The sequence below is a fragment of the Ambystoma mexicanum genome, chromosome 9 (genome assembly GCF_040938575.1).
Source record: "Ambystoma mexicanum isolate Mex_15411 chromosome 9, UKY_AmexF1_1, whole genome shotgun sequence".
NCBI lineage: Eukaryota > Metazoa > Chordata > Amphibia > Caudata > Ambystomatidae > Ambystoma > Ambystoma mexicanum.
Window position 1 is genome coordinate 77,383,388 of NC_090931.1, and position 12,048 is coordinate 77,395,435.

The window sequence follows — 12,048 nt, forward strand, 5'->3', positions numbered from 1 at the left end:
AGGAGGGATTGGAGCGTTGACCTCATGCTATAACATCCTAAGATAATATGACATACTGCAGCATACTAGCATGTATACCCTATGATGCTGAGCAATATTTGATGTTTTTCAGGTGATTTCAGCTGTGTAATTCACTTGCATTAACTGCTGTGAATAACATTCTCTCTCTCTCCTCAATGTATACAGTAATAATCCATAAACTAATGAGTTAGTACATATTCCATCAAAGTGATTCATTTTCAATAGTCAGTTTGCTACAAACGCTAGTGGGGAATTCAATCCTCATCAAGCCTACACGTGTTTCGCTAAAAAGCATCTTTAGGTCCTATCCTCTGTGTCAGCGTGACACCTCTAGGATGGTCACCAATTACGCTTGAAATGCGCGGTTAGTGTGATCTGTGTTTCTAAGTTAGTTGCATTTAAATACACCCTTTCTTTGTTGCGTTTATTAGCAACTTGCTGTGAAGTTGTTCATATGGACATGCACGGAGAAGTCTCTGCGGATTTCCACACCTTACTGGACTCCATAGTTCCAGCAACTTCCGCAGTGGATGCATGCAGCATCTGACCGTGTGAAGGTAAACGCGATTGCATGCACCTAAGCAATTAATCTGACAAAGATCATAAGTAAGCAAACAGGACAAAGGAAAAATTGTCCTAATGTTCATATGGAATACATTACACACCGTAATCGTATTTCTGATGCTTGTATCTGCTTAGATTCACACGCTGTGCATAGGCCGACATCTAGTGGAAGCTCGGAATATTACAGTTGTTGTTTTCGAAACTCGAAAAAGGGATGTCGACAGGGCGTGCCAGTAATACTATCCCTAGTGTGACGTCCACTGTACCCATGATCCCAAACGCGTCAAGGTCCCTCAGATTATTTTGCTGACATGAGGTAGCATGAGGCGTAGCCCCATAAGCATCCATGCGCCTGCTCTCCGAGGGGAGGAAGGGTGGGTCGCATGTGAATCTAAGCAGATACAAGCATCAGAAATACGATTACGGCGAGTAATGTATCCCTTCTGACGCTTGTGGAATCTGCTTAGATCACATGCTGTGCACAGATTAGCGAGCAGTGGGAGGAGGAGGAGGTGGGATGTGAGAAGGTTCATGAGTGAATAGATGTCTTTAAACTGCTTGTCCCACTTGTGTATCTGTCTTGGAATGAGTGTCAATGCAGTAGGGCCGATTGACAGTATATACAGAGCTCCATGTAGCTGCTTTGCAAATATTGTCTAAGGGGACATTTGCAATGAAAGCCAGAGTGGCTCCAGTACCTCTTGTGGAGTGGGCCCTTGGCGTAAAAGGCAGTGTCTTATTTTTTAAAAAAATGTTATTATTTAATTTCCTACAGTTAATACAAACTTCAGAAATATTAAACTCTCAACTCTGGGAAAGAAACAAAAAAAACACTAAAAAGAAATAAAAATAAAAAATAAATATGAAAACTAATAAGCACTAATACTATACATAAATTTCTCATTACTCCTGAAGCGCGAAACAGTTCTGCTAGCACAGGTCCACTTCCGCTGCAGGAGAGATTCCCCTGTATTATATCCACTTTGTTAATCGGCAACTGCCGCCAACTCCAGCATCTTTTGCAGTTGTTCTAGGAATCTCATGAGTGCCAACGTTAGTGGTTTACAATCACTGTTGTGCATTTGTCTCCACCAGTCATCTTCACTATAAGTCCGGCATTTGTCCAACTCATTCCACAGGAATTTCCCTCATGGGGCGCTTAACCCTGGGCAAGAGAGGACTAAGTGTTTTAGATCTTCGTCTTCAATTAGGCAAATTCTGCAAATTATGTTTCCCGGCTGGATCATTCGTCTGTGTCTTAATATTTCCTTGGTTTCGAACAGATTTAATCGGAATTTCAGGTAGAGCCTTCTTAAACAATTACATGGTGCGATAGTCATGTATTTGGGTACTGTGTTGAGACTTTTTGCTTCGCTCAGTGAATTTACATTGATGTTTATTTCTTTTCTCTCCAGTTTCTATCCAATCGAGTTCCAGCAATTTTTTTTCACTGCATTAGGATTATTCCAAAGTGTTTTTTCGTCTGTGCCCAGCTGGTTCAAGATGATTTTGCATGGTTGTCTCCATTCTGATAGAGCTGTATACCTTTGGAATTTTCGGTCAATTAAGACTTCGAAGGGTGGTAAATCTGCTTCTTCATTGGTCTTTCTGAATAGTGTTAGTTTATTCCAGATTATTCTTGCATTCAGCGTGGAAACGCCTACTTCGTACAATGTGCAAGCAGTTGGACAGCTTTGAGGAATCTGGAGAATTCGCTTCCAAAAGACGCCCTCACATCTTGCCCAGATCTTTGAGTCACAGCCGAACATGTTTTCCACTCCATAGGTCAGTATGGGACTAACCTTACTTGGGTAAAATGTTCTTATCGGAATGTATGAAAATGTTCCATATGTTTTTTGCAGCATCATTCCTTGTGAGGTTAACTGTTTGCAATTGCTTATGAGTTTTTTTCTTCATTGGTTCATCATTTATACTGGAATTTACTATTGTACCCAGGTATGGGAACTTATTCAGGTTCTTTGTTCCGAGGAACCATCTTGACTTGTTTTGCCTGAAAGCCTTCCCCGTTTATTTTCCAGGACTAGAATTTCTGATTTTGCAACATTAATATCCAACCCCAGATGTTCTATAAAGGTTTTTAATGCAGTCAGCGTTCTTTGGAGGCCAATGGGTGTTAAATCTAGAATGACCAAGTCGTCAGCATAGAGGATGTGATTTATGTGCCTTCCATTCACCTTTGGAGGAAATGCTGCAACACTCTCTAGAGCTGCACCGACTTCTGAAATATAGAAGTTGAAGAGAGTGGCACCCAGGGGGCACCCTTGCTTCTCGCCCCTTTCTGTTGGTATGGGGTTTGTTAGATTTCCCGAGCGATCTAGGCGAACTATTATGTAGGTTTCAGAGTACAGCTCTTTAATTGCTTGAATCAAGCTCACAGCACAACCTTTTTCTTTAAGCTTTGTCCATAAAGTTTTGCGGTCAACACCGTCAAATGCATTAGCCATGTCTATGAATGCTAAATAGACTTTCTGACCTGTTTTGATTGCATCTATTTTCAGCAGGTTCAGTATAAGAAGGTTTAAGCTGCATCCTACTCCTTTGATGAACCCAGACTGATGAGCATCGAAGATCTTCTGTAGTCTTATCAATTTCACTAGGTGGGCGAGTAGCAGACTTGCAAAGACTTTCCCCACAACATCCAGAAGGGCTATAGGCCGATAATTGACTGGATTGGTGCGGGAGCCCTTTTTAAATATGGGGTCTATAAAGCCAGATTTCCAAGTTGATGGAATATGTCCTCCTTTAATTATGTTTTGGAATAGGTTATCACAAAATTCTGTCCATTCTTCAATGTTTTTCAAATCTATGTTGGAAAGGCCGTCAGGGCCCGCTGCTCTGGAGGAGCTACTTTTCTGGATGCATGATCGAATGTCATCCCGATCGATAGTCTGCTCCCACGGATGACTTGTTTGCAGGGTCGGATAGGTTGATTTTTCCCTTTCTTGAATAAGTGTGTGTATTGTCTTTCCCACTCTTTTTCATTTACCATGTTCGTTAAGACTGCATTCTCCGGATTCCCCAATTCATTTATTATTGTCCAAAAGCCTCTTGAATTTTTTTGATTCAAAGCATTCAACATTTTCTCGGCGTCTCTCTGTTCTAGCATCGCTCTATGCGCTTTACTCCAATTATTATATTTATTTTTTGCTTTTCTTGTCGCAGACATACTATTTGGATGTATAGTGGCGCAGATTCTTCTTAGTTCTTTCCTCAATTCCCTTTTTTTATGTGCGACTTGAGGATCATACTTATGCTTTTGATGAGTAGGTTTATTTTGAGCATTTTCTTTTTCCTCTGTATATCTCGAGTAGGAGATGATATTCTATCAAATCCGTCTGGCTTTGTTCATTTTTCCTTCTCATAATTTTGGTTATCGATGTCATGTCATTATTCCTTAGTCGCAATCTATTGTGTCCGGGTTCTATGGCGATTTGTTGGTGCCGCTGTTTGCGTTCTTGAGATTTCTTTCGCATCCAATCAATAGAGATCACACTGTGGTCACTTTGTTTGGTCTTCGTGACTTTAAGGAATGAGATTTCTTGTGCCATTGCTTCGGATACGAAGAAGTAATCCATTATAGATTTTTGGGCAGCTCTTTCCCAGTTCGGGTTTGGTGGGGTTTCTCCCTTTATGGTTCCATTCAGTATTGCCAGCTTCCCATTCATAATTTCATCTATCCATCTTTCACTTTTCAACCTCTCCTTATAGTTCGTCTCTTTTTTTGGTTGCTCCAATTCTATCAGCTTCATATTGAAATCTCCACACAATACAATTTGAGCATTTGGCTCTCCTAGTAGGATGTTATAATGGAGTCTAACAGATTATCTTCACATTTTTGGTGGGTTGCTGGAGTTGTGTTCCAATAGATGTTTAGCACATTGAGAGTTCCTGATGTATTCCTCTGTGGAACCGTTGGTTCCAGACTTACCAGCTGGAGGTAAAATGACAATCTGAGCATACTTAATTCATAGACCACAGCTACGCTTGACGAGAGTTAATTGGCCGACATTGGGCGATCCTTATTTTGGATAATCGCTGGGTTTATGGCGACATCGAATCCATCTATACATGAGGTTCTACTCAACCATGTTTCCTGTAAACCTAATATGTCGGCCGTCTCTAGGACTTCTGGAAAGGACTGGAGGAGGTGCGAAAACCCTCGCGTGTTCCAGGTGGCGATCACGACAATAGTAGCTTGGTCACGCATTACATTTTGGGTGAGGCGGTTAAAGTTTTTGCTATCCATCCCCAGCAATTTGTTTCGTCTTCCAGTTTGTCTACTTTTTCAGTCACCAATAAGTTCGTTTTTCTGCACATTGGATTCTCCACAGTTATTTTAATATTCTTTTGTCTTAATGTTTCCTTTGATATTGATGCTTGAGGCGCCAGCTTTTCAGGGATAGCATTTGGGTTCTCTAGATTGGCAGGTCTGCCTTTCGTCAATGAGAGATTCATGTGCACATTTGGCTTTCAATTTTTATTAGTGGTGTTTGGTTCCGTGGAGGCTGGAAATTCGCTGATCACTAGGGCGTTATCCACCTCGTATACTTGATATCCAGCGTCCAATAGCTGTCTCTCACACATCATCACGGCTTGTGCGTCTTTCCGGTCGCCAATGTGTAACAGCACAAATTTTCTGTTCATGTCATCAATGATTTCTATACGATCAATTCTCCTGCTTTTTATTGATCTCAGAACAGGAATTGATTGAAACAGCTGCAATAAAGTGTGCCTATTCAGCGACATCTTTTTTTCTGAGCTCGATTCTTTCAATCAGGATTCTGTACAGCTGTGTTACGCTTGGCAAACTCGGAGTTAGGGATGGGTGATTTACAGTCATCTGTTCGACATCTTTTCTCTTTTTAGCAGAAGTCTCATTACCAGTCTCGAGATCATACGATTTGGCTTTCCGGCACTCATCGTTAATGCTGTTGTTGATTTGGCCATCATTTGACTCTTGCGATCTTGCTTTGGTCTTTTGTTGGTTGGTCTCCATGTTTTGTAAACTCTGCAGACGTTTTTCTTCTAATGTGTAGAAGGGTTGAACTATTGCATCCTTCTCGGGTTCACTCGGTTTTGTGTTACAGTTTTTTTGAGGGGTCTGAGGCCACGAGATCTCTCTCGTTTTTCACGATGAGCTTGCTTTGTGCTGCCAAGTTTTGCGGCTGCACATTAACCCGACTCTTTCCACGTTCATTGGCCAGACTACAGACTTTTTCCTCCTTTTTCTGCATTGGCGTGGCAAACTTTACCTCCTCTTCTTCGTCCTCTTCCGGAGAACTGTATGTCGACATATTCAACAACTCCTCAGTCTCATCCTCCTCATCTTGAATCACCAGAATTGCTTTGCTCTCCTTCATTGATCTACCATCTTTCATTCCGTTGCCCAATAGTTCTTTACTGGTGGATTCAACTAGTTCCCCCCATAGCGTTACTGTTTGCATGCTCTGTATTATTGAGGGGTATTGAGGGTATTTTGGGCTTTTCAAATATGTCAAACCATTCTCCGTTGTCCTTATTCGCCGAGGTTGGATCAGACCTATTATTTGATTGCCCCATCTGTGCTCCATGTGATTCTGGTCTCAGGTCGTTGACAGCTTCAGTGCCTTGCTCAACCTCTTGCTCGTTTCAGTTAGCCGAAACTCTCACCGACTCTACTGTGACAGCCACAGTTTTCTGTTCACCAGGCTCAGTGAGTCCTGCTATCTGCGCCCCAGCTTCTTTCGTGCTCTCCATCATCAGGCTGTTCACTCGAGCGGGACTAATCGTTAACTCTTTCTCATAACAGCAATTCTACTGTGAATTTTCCTTTATCAGTACGGCGACACAAACAGGTTGATGGTTCTTTGTTTGATTACCTTTAGAACTTTTGGGTTCTTCTAGGTCAATAACTAGACCAGGGGAGGGCCGCTTGTCGGTCGGGGTATGCTTTGACACAACACCACCCCTTCAGTCACGTTCAATTTGAAGCAAGGAGAGAGCTTGTCTGGTGACTTCTGCAAGGAGTCTTTTGTCCTCCGAGTTGTTTTTTAGTGATTCTTTCAATGCTATTAGAGAGAGGTCATTACCTCTTCTAGTCACTGTGATTTGTGCCATCATCTCAACCAAACCTGCTTCTAATTTTACTATTTTTGAGTTGAGTAAAGCCACCAGGGTCGTTTGATCACGGTAGTTCTCATTGAGATTTTCAAATAGTTTTGTTAGTGGGGCCACCGCTTTTGTGCTTGCAGAGATCACGATTGCACTTAGCTCGGAAATTACCTTCTCTACTAAGACAAGTATTGTTTGATCACTTCTTTGTCCATTTAACTGTTGGGGCTTAACTTTCTGTTGGTTCCGGTTTCTTTTTACCGGTGGACTGTCTTTGTCGTCTGAGTAAGAGGATGACTCAGTCCAATCTCATGCTTTTTTGTGGCATTGGGCAAGTATTCTCCACATCACTTTTCTTTTGGCTTTTCTTCTCTAGGCCCTTAAAGCGTTTGTAGGAACCGGTGGCCTTGTTATCTGAACTTACCGCAGGTCTAACTCTTTTTGGGAGGCCGGGATTTCCTAATTTTTTGCCTCAAAAGATGGTGTATTCCGTTCAAGGCTCATCACGTCACACAGGCTCTTATTCCTGTACTGCGGTTTAAAGGACAGTGGCATAGTTCTTCCACATGATGTTGAGTTGGATGCTCTCATGGGTGGCGCAAGTTTAGAGTTCATTGCCGCTAGATCTTCCAGAACTTGATTCGCAATTACTAGTGAGTTGGGGGGCTGAGGGTGGTTTGACGCATCATTTTCTCCATTCCGGGAGTCTAAATGTTCCCATACTTCATCTAAGCCTTCCGTCGCAAGTGCTGTACTTGATGTTTCAGATACCGACACTAGGTGTTGGGTATCAACCAACTCCTGTCCGACCGTTGGGGACGGGTCTCAAATTGTTTTCTTGGCAGCTGTCTTTTTTTGCTGAACTGGTTTATGCATAGCAGCGACCCTCAGCCATGCCAATAGTTTTAGTGGGGGGATTGATTCTCTTGTAGATGTAATATTTAGAGGTTGACTCAGTGGAGCCGCGTAAGAGCTTTCACTCGGCGAGAATGAATTTATAGTTGTTAAATAATCTAGGGACACCATAGAGTCTAGTGTCCCCTTCACGTTTTTGTGTGCCTCTGTGCTTAGAACTCTGCTGTTGTAAACTTTTAGTCCTTTTAGCACTTTTTGAACTTCTGCGGCCACATCAGCATTGCCAACATTATCCGCGTTCTCAGTACGCTCACTTTGTTCACTGTGTGGCACCCGCTTTGGGCTGGGGTCTGACACGTCATTTATTGGCTCTGAAGGGAAGAGACCCTCGCAACTCCTCACCAGTATTGTTGTCCTTACTCTCGCCAGCTCGCTCATGCCAGGGGGTGTGACTACTACATTGACAACGGGGAGGGGAGAAAATCAGGGCACAACACATGACTTCTGGAGTGCAGGGTGCCTAGCCTGACGCAAGCACGGGCTTGATCTCAGGCACAAATTTGAGGTGCGGAATCCCGAGCTGCTCAGTCACACTCGCCCCCTCCCCCTCCTCTTCCCCTACGCATTCGCCTCTGCTCCCTCACATAATGCAAAGTCATTCACTTGTGATGCTTGTTTTATGAGCTCCGCCTCGGGAGCAGCTCCGACAATCACAGCAGCAGACCTTCCAGCAGGATACGTTGAAGGTCCTCCTTCGATCGGCAGCTTATCGTCCACTCTGAGTTTGGAAGGGGGCGTGACTTTCATCAGGCTGCGTTTAGCCTGAGCACGAGTAGCACGAATTCCAGTTCTCATGATCTCCAGTTACTTCGCAAACTCTGGCTCGCACACGGCTTGCTCCGTTGCCACCATTGCCCCCACAGCCCCCAGGGAACACAGGTAACGCACTCCTGCACACTCCGCTACGCTCCGCGCAGTACAGGGATTTTTGTAGATTGTTTCCTAACTCCTTTGAAGAAAGGTGGAGCCAGACTGCAACTGGTCACCACTGCGCAGCTTGCTCCACAGGTAACACATTCCTGCACACTCTGTCTTATTTGATAGGGAATTGCACAGTTGGATACATCCGACTATCCACCTAGAGATGGCATTTTTAGAGATGCTACCTCCTTCTCTGCCTGGCGCTATGGAGACAAACAGTTGATCTCTTTTTCTTAGCAGTCTGGTCTTGTCTACGTAGTAGAGGACCGCCCTCCTCACATCTAGTGTGTGGAGTTTTACCTCAGCAGAGCTTTTGGGTTCCTGGAAGAAAGCCGGTAGCTCAATAGACTGGTTTACATGGAATTTGGAAATTAATTTAGGTGAGAACCTAGGGTGAGTGCGTAAAACCAGTTTGTCCTTATTTATAGTAAAGAAAGGATCCTGCACTGACAGAGCTTGGATTTCACTGAGTCTTCTTATGGAAATGATGGCTACTAAGAAGGCAGTCTTATAAGTCAGGTGTTTGATACTAGACTTGTGCATAGGCTCAAAGGGGGGGTCCCATGAGCTTAGCGCGTACCGCTGTAACGCTCACCTGATTCCCGTAGAGGCGCCGGTCTTGACTGGGCGTATACCGTATCTTCAAAGGTGATGTGTAACACACGGCTGGCTCTTTGGGCTGGACCTCTGGGCACTGTATGTCTGACTCGAAGGGTAAGATGTCTTAGGTAGGTGAACGCCGTGCTCTCCATCTGCCTCGGGGCAGGGTGCTGTAACCAGTTTCTTCACTGGATAAGGGGAGCAGGCCTCTTGGCTTCAGAGGACTGCAGTCCGTCGTTTACTGCACGAACGGTAAGTTTCGAGTAATTCTAATGTCTTTAAAGTCTTTAGTAATGATGTCTCTTGTTTTGCAGGGTTCCGGCGATGGTGGATGACGGGCTGAAGTGAGTTGAAGATGGAGCCCGTGTGATGAATAGAAGCGCCTGGAAGCACGTAAGTAAGCGCTTGTTGCCTGCTTCACGATGCGCTCTAACTGTCTTTTTATTTTGCAGGTACAAGTTCGGAGCGGCTGCAGGGTGCCGGAATACCCACTGGGTTAGATGTGGAAAGGAGTAATGGCACGTGAGTATTAAAGTTCCCCAATGTCTTTAAACGCACCTTGTTTTGTCTTTCAGATGCGGGATGCAGCGCCGAAGGCCTCCGGAGCGTGCGAAGAGTTGGTAAGCTTTTGTCTTTCAGATGCCGGAATGCAGTGTGAAGACCTCCGGAGCGCACGAAGAGTAGGTAAGCCTTTGTCTTTCAGATGTCGGAATGCAGCGCGAGGCGTTGGTGACAGCCGATGGACCAGGTAAGTGAAGAGCTGTCACTGAAGACCGTAATGCTAACCTGTTCTTTCTTGTCTTTATAGGTGTTGCTGAAGACTGGATTCAGGATGGTAAGCCTTTTTCCTTAGGCCCAGGATCAGATGCAGAAGACACGATGAGCGTTCTGCTGCAGAGGATACAGAATAACACAAAGCAAGATTCATCCATCGGGTGTGGTTTAAATAGCCTCCTGTAGTGCTTAGCGTGTCTCCTTCCACAGCCACGCCTAGGTAAGAAAAGAGTTCCTGCTTTCCAGAAGAGTTCCAGTGTTCTGAACCTAGGGAGTGGCTCCTGCCCCACCCAACAGGAAAAGTAGTTCCAAACAGAAGAGGATCAGAGGCTCAACTGGCAGGCAAGTAAGCAGCATGGTCTGCTGCAGGTAAGTCCACCCAAGCATTATGAGCCCGGCACTTCCAGCGCTGGGACTGGGCATATTTATGAGCCTGGTGCCACTGGCGCCAGGACTGGGTCCAAAAGGTCCCAATTGGGACTGGTTGGCACTCAGAACCTGGGTTATGGATCTGCTTCCAAGGGAGTTGGGAAAACCCTGACCTTTTGGAAGCAGGGATCATGACAACCACATTAAGGTCCCAACCTGGCGGTGGGTTAGAAATTGGAGGGTGGAGTCTCTTTACCCCTTCCATAAATGCCTTGATCACTGGTACCTTCCACCACGAGACCTTGTTATGGGAAGCGGTGTAGGCTGACAAAGCCACCAGGTGTACTTTTATTGAGTTAAACACTAAGCCTGCATCCAGTAAGTGGAGCATATAGGTTAGAATGTTAAGGAGTACAATCAAATTGGTTGATTTGCTTATTCTGGCACCAAATTATGAATCATTTCCATTTATCATAGTAACAGTGCCTAGTGTTAGGTTTTCTCAACTCTTTCAAGATATCCATAAATCTCTGTGGTAGATTGAGATGTCTGAACTCTATGACTTAAGGAGCCATGCTGCCAAGTTCATAGAGTGTGGTTGTGGGTGCACTGTTAGTCATCTGTGCTCTGTGCTGGGTGAGTAGGTTGGTCTGGCACGGGAGTTTGATGGGTTCGCACATCGCCAGTCTGCGCAGATGTGGACACCACAGTTGTATTGCCCACATAAGAGCAACAAGGATCAGCGTTATCGGTTCTTTGTGCAACTTGTTCACCAATTTCCTCATTAGAGGAGTCGGGGGTAAGAGGGGCGTAAGCAAACTTCCCTGACCAATTCATCCATAGGGTGTTCCCCTTGGGAGCCTGGCTGGGGGAAACTGGACGCGAAGTCTGGGCATTGACGATTTTCGCTTGTGGCAAATGAGTCCATAGTTGGAAAACCCCATAGAGTGAAGAGGTGTTCTACGACCTCTTCGTGTAGACGCCACTCGTGTTCCTCTGGTAGGGGATCTCTGCTCAATGAGTCTGCTACAGCGTTGAGTTCCCCTGGAATATGCTGCGATGACCAGAACATTTTCCGTCTGAGTGCCCATTTCCAGATTTTCTGTGCAAGTCTGGATAGATTTGGACAGCGTGTACCCCTTCCGTTTGATTATATAAAACATCGCTGTGGTGCTGCCTGTCAGGATCTGCACCGGCAGGTCTGTTAAATGGGGTTCAAACGCCTGGAGGGCTTTCAATACTGCCAGAAGTTCCAGCACACTGATGTGGTTCTGTGAGACCACAGACCCTGGGCTGTGTGGTGAAGGTAGTTGTCATGATGCCTACCCTCGGAGCACCAGGCCAGGCCCAGCACCCCCGGAAACAGGCATCATGCCCTCGGGTAAAAGCCCAGCGGCCCCTTATAGGGGCTCTTTGGACTCAGTCCTGGCGCCAAAGGCGCCAGGCTCATGTTGGACATCAGTCCTGGCACCATAGGCGCCAGGCTCATAAAGGGAGGTGTTTTGTGCACTTACCTGATGCAGACCATGCTGCATGCTTCAGGCCTCCCTGAGACCTGAAAGGGACTATTTTTTCATAGGGACTATTTTTTCACTCGGGCGTGGCCAGGGAAGGATACATACCTAGTTGGGGAAGGATACATACCTGGGACTTCTTTGGAGGCTATTTAAGCCACGCCCAGACAGCAGCTCATGCTTCGCGTTGTTCTGCTTCCTGCAGCTTAACGCTCACTGTGTCTGCTCCTGCTGCTGGACTCCAGCCACGCCCGCCTCG

At 45.2% G+C, this 12,048-nt stretch overlaps 1 protein-coding gene across 7 annotated transcripts in view; it reads right to left on the reverse strand.

Annotated features, from left to right (window-relative positions):
• Nucleotides 1-12,048, reverse strand: part of ST3GAL4 (ST3 beta-galactoside alpha-2,3-sialyltransferase 4) — an 866,978-nt gene that overhangs the window by 127,203 nt on the left and 727,727 nt on the right. The gene's annotated exons all lie outside the window — the stretch shown is intronic.